Here is a 15009-nt window from a genome sequence, read left to right as displayed (position 1 = left end):
GTGTCCAGTATCATTCAGCAGGTAACTTGGTCTGATGAGTGAATATCCTTTTTAGGGGACAAGGTAGGTAGAATTTTTTTTTCTAAACTCGGAATTGACTTATACTCTGAAACACAGACCTATATGGCCAGGGTGTACAAGCTATGTCATCTGACAACTGACAGTTTTGTATAAGGGGAATTGGAGGCTGATGCAGGCAAAGCTTTACTTTAAAATAAAGCAAGAAGTTGCAAATAAATGAGGCATAGTTGAATACAAGAGAGGTGGAAGCAAGTTTGAAAGGAAGACAGAAAGTAAATAATATGTTGAATTGATTGTGTTGTTGATCAGATTGATAAAAGGTTTTGATAAAGAAGAGCGTTGATTTAACTCCAAACAGCTTTTGTGACATGAAAAGCAGAAGTTGAAATTGTGCCGAAACCCGGGATTGAACCAGGGACCTTTAGATCTTCAGTCTAACGCTCTCCCAACTGAGCTATTTTGGCCTACTGGTAGATTGGGTCTTCATCCTTTCTTTTAAACTTCCCAAGAAAATAGATGCTCAACCTCATGCCAGAGCTATGTTTTAAGATGTCCTGTATCATTCATCAGTTAACCGGTGCAATAGGTAAATAGCATTTTTCGGATCCAGGTTAGGTAGCTTTTGTTTTTTACTCTGAATGGACTAGCACCATATTACACAGAGGTATTTGGCCTGAGTAGGTAAGCTATGTCATCTGAATACTGAAATCTGTGTTCAAGGAGAAGTGGAAGCTGATGCAGACAAGAGTTTACTTTACAAAAAAGCATGAAATAGGAAACATTTGTAGTCGAAGCTGAATGCAAGAGAGGTGGAAGCAAATTTAGAAGGAGGACAGAAAGACAATTCTATGTTGAATTGATCATGTTGTCGATCAGTTGATCAAATATTTTGATAAATAAAGAAAGAAAAACTTGAGCTGATACCAAGAAATATTTTGTGAGAAGCAAGAAACCTCTCAGACTTTTCCGAAACCCAGCATTGAACAAGGGACTTTTAGATTTTCAATCTAACACTCTCCCAACTGAGCTATTTCATCCAGCTGGCCATTTTGGCTTTCTGTTGTATTTTTGATAATTGTTAAAGATAAATGCAGACCCTGGTCATTCTATCTGCATGTGCAGTTATGTGTTAAATTGTCCAATATTATTCAGCAGCTAAATTGGTCTGATGGGTGAATTTCCTTTTTAGGAGCCAAGTTAGTTAGAAGATGTTTGTAAACTATGAATGGACTTATACTCAGACACACAGACCTATATGGCGAGGGTAGGCAAACTAGGTCATCTTACTACTAACAGTTTTGTATAAGGGGAACTCGAGGCTGATGCAGGCAAAGCTTTACTTTCAATTAAAGGAAGAATTGGCAAATAAAGCAGGTAAAGTTGAATACAAGAGAGGTGGAAGCAAGTTTGACAGAAAGACAGAATGTAAAAAATATGTTGAAATGGTTGTCTTATCGATCAGCTTGATAAAAGGTTTTGATCATTATAAACAACGTCAATATGAGTTGACTCCAAATAGCATTTGTGGCATGCAAAGCAGAAGTTCAAAATGTGCCTAAACCCAGGATTGAACCAGGGACCTTTAGATCTTCAGTCTACTGCTCTCCCAACTGAGCTATTTCATCCAGCTGGCAATTTCGGCTTTCTGTTGTATTTTTTATAATTGTTAAAGATAAATGCAGAACCTGGTCACTCTATCTGCATGTGCAGTTATGTGTTAAATTGTCCAGTATTATTCAGTAGCTAAATTGGTCTGATGGGTGAATTTCCTTTTTAGGAGCCAAGTTAGTTAGATGATGTTTGTAAACTATGAATGGACTTATACTCAGAAACACAGACCTATATGGCGAGGGTCGGCAAGCTAGGTCATCTGACTACTAACAGTTTTGTATAAGGGGAACTGGAGGCTGATGCAGGCAAAGCTTTACTTTCAATTAAAGGAAGAATTGGGAAATAAAGGAGGCAAAGTTGAATACAAGAGAGGTGGAAGCAAGTTTGAAAGAAAGACAGAAAGTAAATATTATGTTGAATTAATTGTATTGTCGATCATCTTGATAAAAGGTTTTGATCATTATAAACAAAGTCAATATGAGTTGACTCAAAATAGTCTTTGTGGCATGCAAAGCAGAAGTTCAAAATGTGCCGAAACCCGGGATCGAACCAGGGACCTTTAGATCTTCAGTCTAACGCTCTCCCAACTGAGCTATTTCGGCCTGCCAGCAGCTATAGTATTCAGCCTTTTTTTTTAACAATCCCAGAACAGAGATGCAGAACCTGGATTTTCAATCTGAGGTTAGAGCTGTGTTTTAATGTGTCCTGCATTGTTCAGCAGCTAACTGGTGAAATGGGTGAGTAGCGTTTTTGGGATAAATGTTAGGTCGTTTTTCTTTTAAAACTCTGAGTGGACCAGCACTGTATTACACAGACGTATGTCGCCTGAGTAGGTAAGCTATGTCATCTCAATACTGACAACTTTGTTCAAGGAGAAGTGAAAGCTGATGCAGACAAGAGTTTACTTTGAAAAAAGTATAAAATGGGATAAATTCGTCATCAAAGCTGATGGCAAGAGAGGTGGAAGCAAGTTTAGAAGGAGGACAGAAAGACAACTTTTTGTTGAAGTTATCATGTTGTTGATCAGTTGATAAAATATTTTGAGAAATAAAGAAAAAAAAACTAGAGCTGATTTCAAGAAATATTTTGCAAGAATGTAGGATCCCCTCGCACTGTGCTGAAAGTCAGGATTGAATCAGGTACCTTAAGCTCTTCAGTCTAACGATCTCCCAACTGAGATATTTCAGCCAACAAGTCCCTGTGGCCTCCTGATGTATTATTAATAATTGTAGACGATACATACAGAACCTGGTCATTCTATTTTCGTTTATAGTTATGTGTTAAAGTGTCCAGTATCATTCAGCAGGTAACTTGGTCTGATGAGTGAATATCCTTTTTAGGGGACAAGGTAGGTAGAATTTTTTTTTCTAAACTCTGAATTGACTTATACTCTGAAACACAGACCTATATGGCCAGGGTGTACAAGCTATGTCATCTGACTACTGACAGTTTTGTATAAGGGGAATCGGAGGCTGATGCAGGCAAAGCTTTACTTTAAAATAAAGCAAGAAGTTGCAAATAAATGAGGCATAGTTGAATACAAGAGAGGTGGAAGCAAGTTTGAAAGGAAGACAGAAAGTAAATAATATGTTGAATTGATTGTGTTGTTGATCAGATTGATAAAAGGTTTTGATAAAGAAGAGCGTTGATTTAACTCCAAACAGCTTTTGTGACATGAAAAGCAGAAGTTGAAATTGTGCCGAAACCCAGGATTGAACCAGGGACCTTTAGATCTTCAGTCTAACGCTCTCCCAACTGAGCTATTTCGGCCTGCTGGTAGTTTGGGTCTTCATCCTTTCTTTTAAACTTCCCAAGAAAATAGATGCTCAACCTCATGCTAGAGCTATGTTTTAAGATGTCCTGTATCATTCATCAGTTAACGGGTGCAATAGGTAAATAGCATTTTTCGGATCCAGGTTAGGTAGCTTTTTTTTTTACTCTGAAAAGACTAGCACCATATTACACAGAGGTATTTGGCCTGAGTAGGTAAGCTATGTCATCTGAATACTGAAATCTGTGTTCAAGGAGAAGTGGAAGCTGATACAGACAAGAGTTTACTTTACAAAAAAGCATGAAATAGGAAACATTTGTAGTCGAAGCTGAATGCAAGAGAGGTGGAAGCAAATTTAGAAGGAGGACAGAAAGACAATTCTATGTTGAATTGATCATGTTGTCGATCAGTTGATCAAATATTTTGATAAATAAAGAAAGAAAAACTTGAGCTGATACCAAGAAATATTTTGTGAGAAGCAAGAAACCTCTCAGACTTTTCCGAAACCCAGCATTGAACAAGGGACTTTTAGATTTTCAATCTAACACCCTCCCAACTGAGCTATTTCATCCAGCTGGCCATTTTGGCTTTCTGTTGTATTTTTGATAATTGTTAAAGATAAATGCAGACCCTGGTCATTCTATCTGCATGTGCAGTTATGTGTTAAATTGTCCAATATTATTCAGCAGCTAAATTGGTCTGATGGGTGAATTTCCTTTTTAGGAGCCAAGTTAGTTAGAAGATGTTTGTAAACTATGAATGGACTTATACTCAGACACACAGACCTATATGGCGAGGGTAGGCAAACTAGGTCATCTGACTACTAACAGTTTTGTATAAGGGGAACTCGAGGCTGATGCAGGCAAAGCTTTACTTTCAATTAAAGGAAGAATTGGCAAATAAAGCAGGTAAAGTTGAATACAAGAGAGGTGGAAGCAAGTTTGACAGAAAGACAGAATGTAAAAAATATGTTCAAATGGTTGTCTTATCGATCAGCTTGATAAAAGGTTTTGATCATTATAAACAACGTCAATATGAGTTGACTCCAAATAGCATTTGTGGCATGCAAAGCAGAAGTTCAAAATGTGCCTAAACCCGGGATTGAACCAGGGACCTTTAGAACTTCAGTCTACTGCTCTCCCAACTGAGCTATTTCATCCAGCTGGCAATTTCGGCTTTCTGTTGTATTTTTTATAATTGTTAAAGATAAATGCAGAACCTGGTCACTCTATCTGCATGTGCAGTTATGTGTTAAATTGTCCAGTATTATTCAGTAGCTAAATTGGTCTGATGGGTGAATTTCCTTTTTAGGAGCCAAGTTAGTTAGATGATGTTTGTAAACTATGAATGGACTTATACTCAGAAACACAGACCTATATGGCGAGGGTCGGCAAGCTAGGTCATCTGACTACTAACAGTTTTGTATAAGGGGAACTGGAGGCTGATGCAGGCAAAGCTTTACTTTCAATTAAAGGAAGAATTGGGAAATAAAGGAGGCAAAGTTGAATACAAGAGAGGTGGAAGCAAGTTTGAAAGAAAGACAGAAAGTAAATAATATGTTGAATTAATTGTATTGTCGATTATCTTGATAAAAGGTTTTGATCATTATAAACAAAGTCAATATGAGTTGACTCAAAATAGTCTTTGTGGCATGCAAAGCAGAAGTTCAAAATGTGCTGAAACCCGGGATCGAACCAGGGACCTTTAGATCTTCAGTCTAACGCTCTCCCAACTGAGCTATTTCGGCCTGCCAGCAGCTATAGTATTCAGCCTCTTTTTTTGAACAATCCCAGAACAGAGATGCAGAACCTGGATTTTCAATCTGAGGTTAGAGCTGTGTTTTAATGTGTCCTGCATTGTTCAGCAGCTAACTGGTGAAATGGGTGAGTAGCGTTTTTGGGATAAATGTTAGGTCGTTTTTCTTTTAAAACTCTGAGTGGACCAGCACTGTATTACACAGACGTTTGTCGCCTGAGTAGGTAAGCTATGTCATCTCAATACTGACAACTTTGTTCAAGGAGAAGTGAAAGCTGATGCAGACAAGAGTTTACTTTGAAAAAAGTATAAAATGGGATAAATTCGTCATCAAAGCTGATGGCAAGAGAGGTGGAAGCAAGTTTAGAAGGAGGACAGAAAGACAACTTTTTGTTGAAGTTATCATGTTGTTGATCAGTTGATAAAATATTTTGAGAAATAAAGAAAAAAAAACTAGAGCTGATTTCAAGAAATATTTTGCAAGAATGTAGGATCCCCTCGCACTGTGCTGAAAGTCAGGATTGAATCAGGTACCTTAAGCTCTTCAGTCTAACGATCTCCCAACTGAGATATTTCAGCCAACAAGTCCCTGTGGCCTCCTGATGTATTATTAATAATTGTAGACGATACATACAGAACCTGGTCATTCTATTTTCATTTATAGTTATGTGTTAAAGTGTCCAGTATCATTCAGCAGGTAACTTGGTCTGATGAGTGAATATCCTTTTTAGGGGACAAGGTAGGTAGAATTTTTTTTTCTAAACTCGGAATTGACTTATACTCTGAAACACAGACCTATATGGCCAGGGTGTACAAGCTATGTCATCTGACTACTGACAGTTTTGTATAAGGGGAATTGGAGGCTGATGCAGGCAAAGCTTTACTTTAAAATAAAGCAAGAAGTTGCAAATAAATGAGGCATAGTTGAATACAAGAGAGGTGGAAGCAAGTTTGAAAGGAAGACAGAAAGTAAATAATATGTTGAATTGATTGTGTTGTTGATCAGATTGATAAAAGGTTTTGATAAAGAAGAGCGTTGATTTAACTCCAAACAGCTTTTGTGACATGAAAAGCAGAAGTTGAAATTGTGCCGAAACCCGGGATTGAACCAGGGACCTTTAGATCTTCAGTCTAACGCTCTCCCAACTGAGCTATTTTGGCCAACTGGTAGATTGGGTCTTCATCCTTTCTTTTAAACTTCCCAAGAAAATAGATGCTCAACCTCATGCCAGAGCTATGTTTTAAGATGTCCTGTATCATTCATCAGTTAACCGGTGCAATAGGTAAATAGCATTTTTCGGATCCAGGTTAGGTAGCTTTTGTTTTTTACTCTGAATGGACTAGCACCATATTACACAGAGGTATTTGGCCTGAGTAGGTAAGCTATGTCATCTGAATACTGAAATCTGTGTTCAAGGAGAAGTGGAAGCTGATGCAGACAAGAGTTTACTTTACAAAAAAGCATGAAATAGGAAACATTTGTAGTCGAAGCTGAATGCAAGAGAGGTGGAAGCAAATTTAGAAGGAGGACAGAAAGACAATTCTATGTTGAATTGATCATGTTGTCGATCAGTTGATCAAATATTTTGATAAATAAAGAAAGAAAAACTTGAGCTGATACCAAGAAATATTTTGTGAGAAGCAAGAAACCTCTCAGACTTTTCCGAAACCCAGCATTGAACAAGGGACTTTTAGATTTTCAATCTAACACTCTCCCAACTGAGCTATTTCATCCAGCTGGCCATTTTGGCTTTCTGTTGTATTTTTGATAATTGTTAAAGATAAATGCAGACCCTGGTCATTCTATCTGCATGTGCAGTTATGTGTTAAATTGTCCAATATTATTCAGCAGCTAAATTGGTCTGATGGGTGAATTTCCTTTTTAGGAGCCAAGTTAGTTAGAAGATGTTTGTAAACTATGAATGGACTTATACTCAGACACACAGACCTATATGGCGAGGGTAGGCAAACTTGGTCATCTTACTACTAACAGTTTTGTATAAGGGGAACTCGAGGCTGATGCAGGCAAAGCTTTACTTTCAATTAAAGGAAGAATTGGCAAATAAAGCAGGTAAAGTTGAATACAAGAGAGGTGGAAGCAAGTTTGACAGAAAGACAGAATGTAAAAAATATGTTGAAATGGTTGTCTTATCGATCAGCTTGATAAAAGGTTTTGATCATTATAAACAACGTCAATATGAGTTGACACCAAATAGCATTTGTGGCATGCAAAGCAGAAGTTCAAAATGTGCCTAAACCCGGAATTGAACCAGGGACCTTTAGAACTTCAGTCTACTGCTCTCCCAACTGAGCTATTTCATCCAGCTGGCAATTTTGGCTTTCTGTTGTATTTTTTATAATTGTTAAAGATAAATGCAGAACCTGGTCACTCTATCTGCATGTGCAGTTATGTGTTAAATTGTCCAGTATTATTCAGTAGCTAAATTGGTCTGATGGGTGAATTTCCTTTTTAGGAGCCAAGTTAGTTAGATGATGTTTGTAAACTATGAATGGACTTATACTCAGAAACACAGACCTATATGGCGAGGGTCGGCAAGCTAGGTCATCTGACTACTAACAGTTTTGTATAAGGGGAACTGGAGGCTGATGCAGGCAAAGCTTTACTTTCAATTAAAGGAAGAATTGGGAAATAAAGGAGGCAAAGTTGAATACAAGAGAGGTGGAAGCAAGTTTGAAAGAAAGACAGAAAGTAAATAATATGTTGAATTAATTGTATTGTCGATTATCTTGATAAAAGGTTTTGGTCATTATAAACAAAGTCAATATGAGTTGACTCAAAATAGTCTTTGTGGCATGCAAAGCAGAAGTTCAAAATGTGCCGAAAACCGGGATCGAACCAGGGACCTTTAGATCTTCAGTCTAACGCTCTCCCAACTGAGCTATTTCGGCCTGCCAGCAGCTATAGAATTCAGCCTCTTTTTTTGAACAATCCCAGAACAGAGATGCAGAACCTGGATTTTCAATCTGAGGTTAGAGCTGTGTTTTAATGTGTCCTGCATTGTTCAGCAGCTAACTGGTGAAATGGGTGAGTAGCGTTTTTGGGATAAATGTTAGGTTGTTTTTCTTTTAAAACTCTGAGTGGACCAGCACTGTATTACACAGACGTATGTTGCCTGAGTAGGTAAACTATGTCATCTCAATACTGACAACTTTGTTCAAGGAGAAGTGAAAGCTGATGCAGACAAGAGTTTACTTTGAAAAAAGTATAAAATGGGATAAATTCGTCATCAAAGCTGATGGCAAGAGAGGTGGAAGCAAGTTTAGAAGGACGACAGAAAGACAACTTTTTGTTGAAGTTATCATGTTGTTGATCAGTTGATAAAATATTTTGAGAAATAAAGAAAAAAAAACTAGAGCTGATTTCAAGAAATATTTTGCAAGAATGTAGGATCCCCTCGCACTGTGCTGAAAGTCAGGATTGAATCAGGTACCTTAAGCTCTTCAGTCTAACAATCTCCCAACTGAGATATTTCAGCCAACAAGTCCCTGTGGCCTCCTGATGTATTATTAATAATTGTAGACGATACATACAGAACCTGGTCATTCTATTTTCGTTTATAGTTATGTGTTAAAGTGTCCAGTATCATTCAGCAGGTAACTTGGTCTGATGAGTGAATATCCTTTTTAGGGGACAAGGTAGGTAGAATTTTTTTTTCTAAACTCTGAATTGACTTATACTCTGAAACACAGACCTATATGGCCAGGGTGTACAAGCTATGTCATCTGACTACTGACAGTTTTGTATAAGGGGAATTGGAGGCTGATGCAGGCAAAGCTTTACTTTAAAATAAAGCAAGAAGTTGCAAATAAATGAGGCATAGTTGAATACAAGAGAGGTGGAAGCAAGTTTGAAAGGAAGACAGAAAGTAAATAATATGTTGAATTGATTGTGTTGTTGATCAGATTGATAAAAGGTTTTGATAAAGAAGAGCGTTGATTTAACTCCAAACAGCTTTTGTGACATGAAAAGCAGAAATTGAAATTGTGCCGAAACACGGGATTGAACCAGGGACCTTTAGATCTTCAGTCAAACGCTCTCCCAACTGAGCTATTTCGGCCTGCTGGTAGTTTGGGTCTTCATCCTTTCTTTTAAACTTCCCAAGAAAATAGATGCTCAACCTCATGCTAGAGCTATGTTTTAAGATGTCCTGTATCATTCATCAGTTAACGGGTGCAATAGGTAAATAGCATTTTTCGGATCCAGGTTAGGTAGCTTTTGTTTTTTACTCTGAATGGACTAGCACCATATTACACAGAGGTATTTGGCCTGAGTAGGTAAGCTATGTCATCTGAATACTGAAATCTGTGTTCAAGGAGAAGTGGAAGCTGATGCAGACAAGAGTTTACTTTAGAAAAAAGCATGAAATAGGAAACATTTGTAGTCGAAGCTGAATGCAAGAGAGGTGGAAGCAAATTTAGAAGGAGGACAGAAAGACAATTCTATGTTGAATTGATCATGTTGTCGATCAGTTGATCAAATATTTTGATAAATAAAGAAAGAAAAACTTGAGCTGATACCAAAAAATATGATGTGAGAAGCAAGAAACCTCTCAGACTTTTCCGAAACCCAGCATTGAACAAGGGACTTTTAGATTTTCAATCTAACACTCTCCCAACTGAGCTATTTCAGCCAGCTGGCCATTTTGGCTTTCTGTTGTATTTTTGATAATTGTTAAAGATAAATGCAGACCCTGGTCATTCTATCTGCATGTGCAGTTATGTGTTAAATTGTCCAATATTATTCAGCAGCTAAATTGGTCTGATGGGTGAATTTCCTTTTTAGGAGCCAAGTTAGTTAGAAGATGTTTGTAAACTATGAATGGACTTATACTCAGACACACAGACCTATATGGCGAGGGTAGGCAAACTAGGTCATCTGACTACTAACAGTTTTGTATAAGGGGAACTCGAGGCTGATGCAGGCAAAGCTTTACTTTCAATTAAAGGAAGAATTGGCAAATAAAGCAGGTAAAGTTGAATACAAGAGAGGTGGAAACAAGTTTGACAGAAAGACAGAATGTAAAAAATATGTTGAAATGGTTGTCTTATCGATCAGCTTGATAAAAGGTTTTGATCATTATAAACAACGTCAATATGAGTTTACTCCAAATAGCATTTGTGGCATGCAAAGCAGAAGTTCAAAATGTGCCTAAACCCAGGATTGAACCAGGGACCTTTAGATCTTCAGTCTACTGCTCTCCCAACTGAGCTATTTCATCCAGCTGGCAATTTCGGCTTTCTGTTGTTTTTTTTATAATTGGTAAAGATAAATGCAGAACCTGGTCACTCTATCTGCATGTGCAGTTATGTGTTAAATTGTCCAGTATTATTCAGTAGCTAAATTGGTCTGATGGGTGAATTTCCTTTTTAGGAGCCAAGTTAGTTAGATGATGTTTGTAAACTATGAATGGACTTATACTCAGAAACACAGACCTATATGGCGAGGGTCGGCAAGCTAGGTCATCTGACTACTAACAGTTTTGTATAAGGGGAACTGGAGGCTGATGCAGGCAAAGCTTTACTTTCAATTAAAGGAAGAATTGGGAAATAAAGGAGGCAAAGTTGAATACAAGAGAGGTGGAAGCAAGTTTGAAAGAAAGACAGAAAGTAAATAATATGTTGAATTAATTGTATTGTCGATTATCTTGATAAAAGGTTTTGATCATTATAAACAAAGTCAATATGAGTTGACTCAAAATAGTCTTTGTGGCATGCAAAGCAGAAGTTCAAAATGTGCCGAAACCCGGGATCGAATCAGGGACCTTTAGATCTTCAGTCTAACGCTCTCCCAACTGAGCTATTTCGGCCTGCCAGCAGCTATAGTATTCAGCCTTTTTTTTTAACAATCCCAGAACAGAGATGCAGAACCTGGATTTTCAATCTGAGGTTAGAGCTGTGTTTTAATGTGTCCTGCATTGTTCAGCAGCTAACTGGTGAAATGGGTGAGTAGCGTTTTTGGGATAAATGTTAGGTCGTTTTTCTTTTAAAACTCTGAGTGGACCAGCACTGTATTACACAGACGTATGTCGCCTGAGTAGGTAAGCTATGTCATCTCAATACTGACAACTTTGTTCAAGGAGAAGTGAAAGCTGATGCAGACAAGAGTTTACTTTGAAAAAAGTTTAAAATGGGATAAATTCGTCATCAAAGCTGATGGCAAGAGAGGTGGAAGCAAGTTTAGAAGGAGGACAGAAAGACAACTTTTTGTTGAAGTTATCATGTTGTTGATCAGTTGATAAAATATTTTGAGAAATAAAGAAAAAAAAACTAGAGCTGATTTCAAGAAATATTTTGCAAGAATGTAGGATCCCCTCGCACTGTGCTGAAAGTCAGGATTGAATCAGGTACCTTAAGCTCTTCAGTCTAACGATCTCCCAACTGAGATATTTCAGCCAACAAGTCCCTGTGGCCTCCTGATGTATTATTAATAATTGTAGACGATACATACAGAACCTGGTCATTCTATTTTCGTTTATAGTTATGTGTTAAAGTGTCCAGTATCATTCAGCAGGTAACTTGGTCTGATGAGTGAATATCCTTTTTAGGGGACAAGGTAGGTAGAATTTTTTTTTCTAAACTCTGAATTGACTTATACTCTGAAACACAGACCTATATGGCCAGGGTGTACAAGCTATGTCATCTGACTACTGACAGTTTTGTATAAGGGGAATTGGAGGCTGATGCAGGCAAAGCTTTACTTTAAAATAAAGCAAGAAGTTGCAAATAAATGAGGCATAGTTGAATACAAGAGAGGTGGAAGCAAGTTTGAAAGGAAGACAGAAAGTAAATAATATGTTGAATTGATTGTGTTGTTGATCAGATTGATAAAAGGTTTTGATAAAGAAGAGCGTTGATTTAACTCCAAACAGCTTTTGTGACATGAAAAGCAGAAATTGAAATTGTGCCGAAACACGGGATTGAACCAGGGACCTTTAGATCTTCAGTCAAACGCTCTCCCAACTGAGCTATTTCGGCCTGCTGGTAGTTTGGGTCTTCATCCTTTCTTTTAAACTTCCCAAGAAAATAGATGCTCAACCTCATGCTAGAGCTATGTTTTAAGATGTCCTGTATCATTCATCAGTTAACGGGTGCAATAGGTAAATAGCATTTTTCGGATCCAGGTTAGGTAGCTTTTGTTTTTTACTCTGAATGGACTAGCACCATATTACACAGAGGTATTTGGCCTGAGTAGGTAAGCTATGTCATCTGAATACTGAAATCTGTGTTCAAGGAGAAGTGGAAGCTGATGCAGACAAGAGTTTACTTTAGAAAAAAGCATGAAATAGGAAACATTTGTAGTCGAAGCTGAATGCAAGAGAGGTGGAAGCAAATTTAGAAGGAGGACAGAAAGACAATTCTATGTTGAATTGATCATGTTGTCGATCAGTTGATCAAATATTTTGATAAATAAAGAAAGAAAAACTTGAGCTGATACCAAGAAATATTTTGTGAGAAGCAAGAAACCTCTCAGACTTTTCCGAAACCCAGCATTGAACAAGGGACTTTTAGATTTTCAATCTAACACTCTCCCAACTGAGCTATTTCAGCCAGCTGGCCATTTTGGCTTTCTGTTGTATTTTTGATAATTGTTAAAGATAAATGCAGACCCTGGTCATTCTATCTGCATGTGCAGTTATGTGTTAAATTGTCCAATATTATTCAGCAGCTAAATTGGTCTGATGGGTGAATTTCCTTTTTAGGAGCCAAGTTAGTTAGAAGATGTTTGTAAACTATGAATGGACTTATACTCAGACACACAGACCTATATGGCGAGGGTAGGCAAACTAGGTCATCTGACTACTAACAGTTTTGTATAAGGGGAACTCGAGGCTGATGCAGGCAAAGCTTTACTTTCAATTAAAGGAAGAATTGGCAAATAAAGCAGGTAAAGTTGAATACAAGAGAGGTGGAAACAAGTTTGAAAGAAAGACAGAATGTAAAAAATATGTTGAAATGGTTGTCTTATCGATCAGCTTGATAAAAGGTTTTGATCATTATAAACAACGTCAATATGAGTTTACTCCAAATAGCATTTGTGGCATGCAAAGCAGAAGTTCAAAATGTGCCTAAACCCAGGATTGAACCAGGGACCTTTAGATCTTCAGTCTACTGCTCTCCCAACTGAGCTATTTCATCCAGCTGGCAATTTCGGCTTTCTGTTGTATTTTTTATAATTGTTAAAGATAAATGCAGAACCTGGTCACTCTATCTGCATGTGCAGTTATGTGTTAAATTGTCCAGTATTATTCAGTAGCTAAATTGGTCTGATGGGTGAATTTCCTTTTTAGGAGCCAAGTTAGTTAGATGATGTTTGTAAACTATGAATGGACTTATACTCAGAAACACAGACCTATATGGCGAGGGTCGGCAAGCTAGGTCATCTGACTACTAACAGTTTTGTATAAGGGGAACTGGAGGCTGATGCAGGCAAAGCTTTACTTTCAATTAAAGGAAGAATTGGGAAATAAAGGAGGCAAAGTTGAATACAAGAGAGGTGGAAGCAAGTTTGAAAGAAAGACAGAAAGTAAATAATATGTTGAATTAATTGTATTGTCGATTATCTTGATAAAAGGTTTTGATCATTATAAACAAAGTCAATATGAGTTGACTCAAAATAGTCTTTGTGGCATGCAAAGCAGAAGTTCAGAATGTGCCGAAACCCGGGATCGAACCAGGGACCTTTAGATCTTCAGTCTAACGCTCTCCCAACTGAGCTATTTCGGCCTGCCAGCAGCTATAGTATTCAGCCTTTTTTTTTAACAATCCCAGAACAGAGATGCAGAACCTGGATTTTCAATCTGAGGTTAGAGCTGTGTTTTAATGTGTCCTGCATTGTTCAGCAGCTAACTGGTGAAATGGGTGAGTAGCGTTTTTGGGATAAATGTTAGGTCGTTTTTCTTTTAAAACTCTGAGTGGACCAGCACTGTATTACACAGACGTATGTCGCCTGAGTAGGTAAGCTATGTCATCTCAATACTGACAACTTTGTTCAAGGAGAAGTGAAAGCTGATGCAGACAAGAGTTTACTTTGAAAAAAGTATAAAATGGGATAAATTCGTCATCAAAGCTGATGGCAAGAGAGGTGGAAGCAAGTTTAGAAGGAGGACAGAAAGACAACTTTTTGTTGAAGTTATCATGTTGTTGATCAGTTGATAAAATATTTTGAGAAATAAAGAAAAACAAACTAGAGCTGATTTCAAGAAATATTTTGCAAGAATGTAGGATCCCCTCGCACTGTGCTGAAAGTCAGGATTGAATCAGGTACCTTAAGCTCTTCAGTCTAACGATCTCCCAACTGAGATATTTCAGCCAACAAGTCCCTGTGGCCTCCTGATGTATTATTAATAATTGTAGACGATACATACAGAACCTGGTCATTCTATTTTCGTTTATAGTTATGTGTTAAAGTGTCCAGTATCATTCAGCAGGTAACTTGGTCTGATGAGTGAATATCCTTTTTAGGGGACAAGGTAGGTAGAATTTTTTTTTCTAAACTCTGACTTGACTTTTACTCTGAAACACAGACCTATATGGCCAGGGTGTACAAGCTATGTCATCTGACTACTGACAGTTTTGTATAAGGGGAATTGGAGGCTGATGCAGGCAAAGCTTTACTTTAAAATAAAGCAAGAAGTTGCAAATAAATGAGGCATAGTTGAATACAAGAGAGGTGGAAGCAAGTTTGAAAGGAAGACAGAAAGTAAATAATATGTTGAATTGATTGTGTTGTTGATCAAATTGATAAAAGGTTTTGATAAAGAAGAGCGTTGATTTAACTCCAAACAGCTTTTGTGACATGAAAAGCAGAAATTGAAACTGTGCCGAAACCC

General features: G+C 37.5%; 4 non-coding genes across 4 annotated transcripts; all 4 read right to left on the bottom strand.

The window, feature by feature from the left end:
* Window positions 1-412: 412 nt before the first annotated feature.
* TRNAF-GAA (transfer RNA phenylalanine (anticodon GAA)) lies at window positions 413-485 on the bottom strand. The gene has a single exon. It is a non-coding gene; the product is annotated as a tRNA-Phe (tRNA).
* A 1676-nt stretch (window positions 486-2161) lies between these two features.
* TRNAF-GAA (transfer RNA phenylalanine (anticodon GAA)) lies at window positions 2162-2234 on the bottom strand. The gene has a single exon. It is a non-coding gene; the product is annotated as a tRNA-Phe (tRNA).
* Window positions 2235-6246: 4012 nt separating this feature from the next.
* TRNAF-GAA (transfer RNA phenylalanine (anticodon GAA)) lies at window positions 6247-6319 on the bottom strand. The gene has a single exon. It is a non-coding gene; the product is annotated as a tRNA-Phe (tRNA).
* Window positions 6320-13830: 7511 nt separating this feature from the next.
* TRNAF-GAA (transfer RNA phenylalanine (anticodon GAA)) lies at window positions 13831-13903 on the bottom strand. Its single transcript has one exon. It is a non-coding gene; the product is annotated as a tRNA-Phe (tRNA).
* Between the last annotated feature and the right edge of the window lie 1106 nt (window positions 13904-15009).

This window comes from Triturus cristatus, chromosome 8 (assembly GCF_964204655.1).
Source record: "Triturus cristatus chromosome 8, aTriCri1.1, whole genome shotgun sequence".
NCBI classification, from domain to species: domain Eukaryota; kingdom Metazoa; phylum Chordata; class Amphibia; order Caudata; family Salamandridae; genus Triturus; species Triturus cristatus.
The sequence above is the reverse complement of the archived record's forward strand: the minus strand, read 5'-3'. Positions and strand labels throughout refer to the sequence as shown.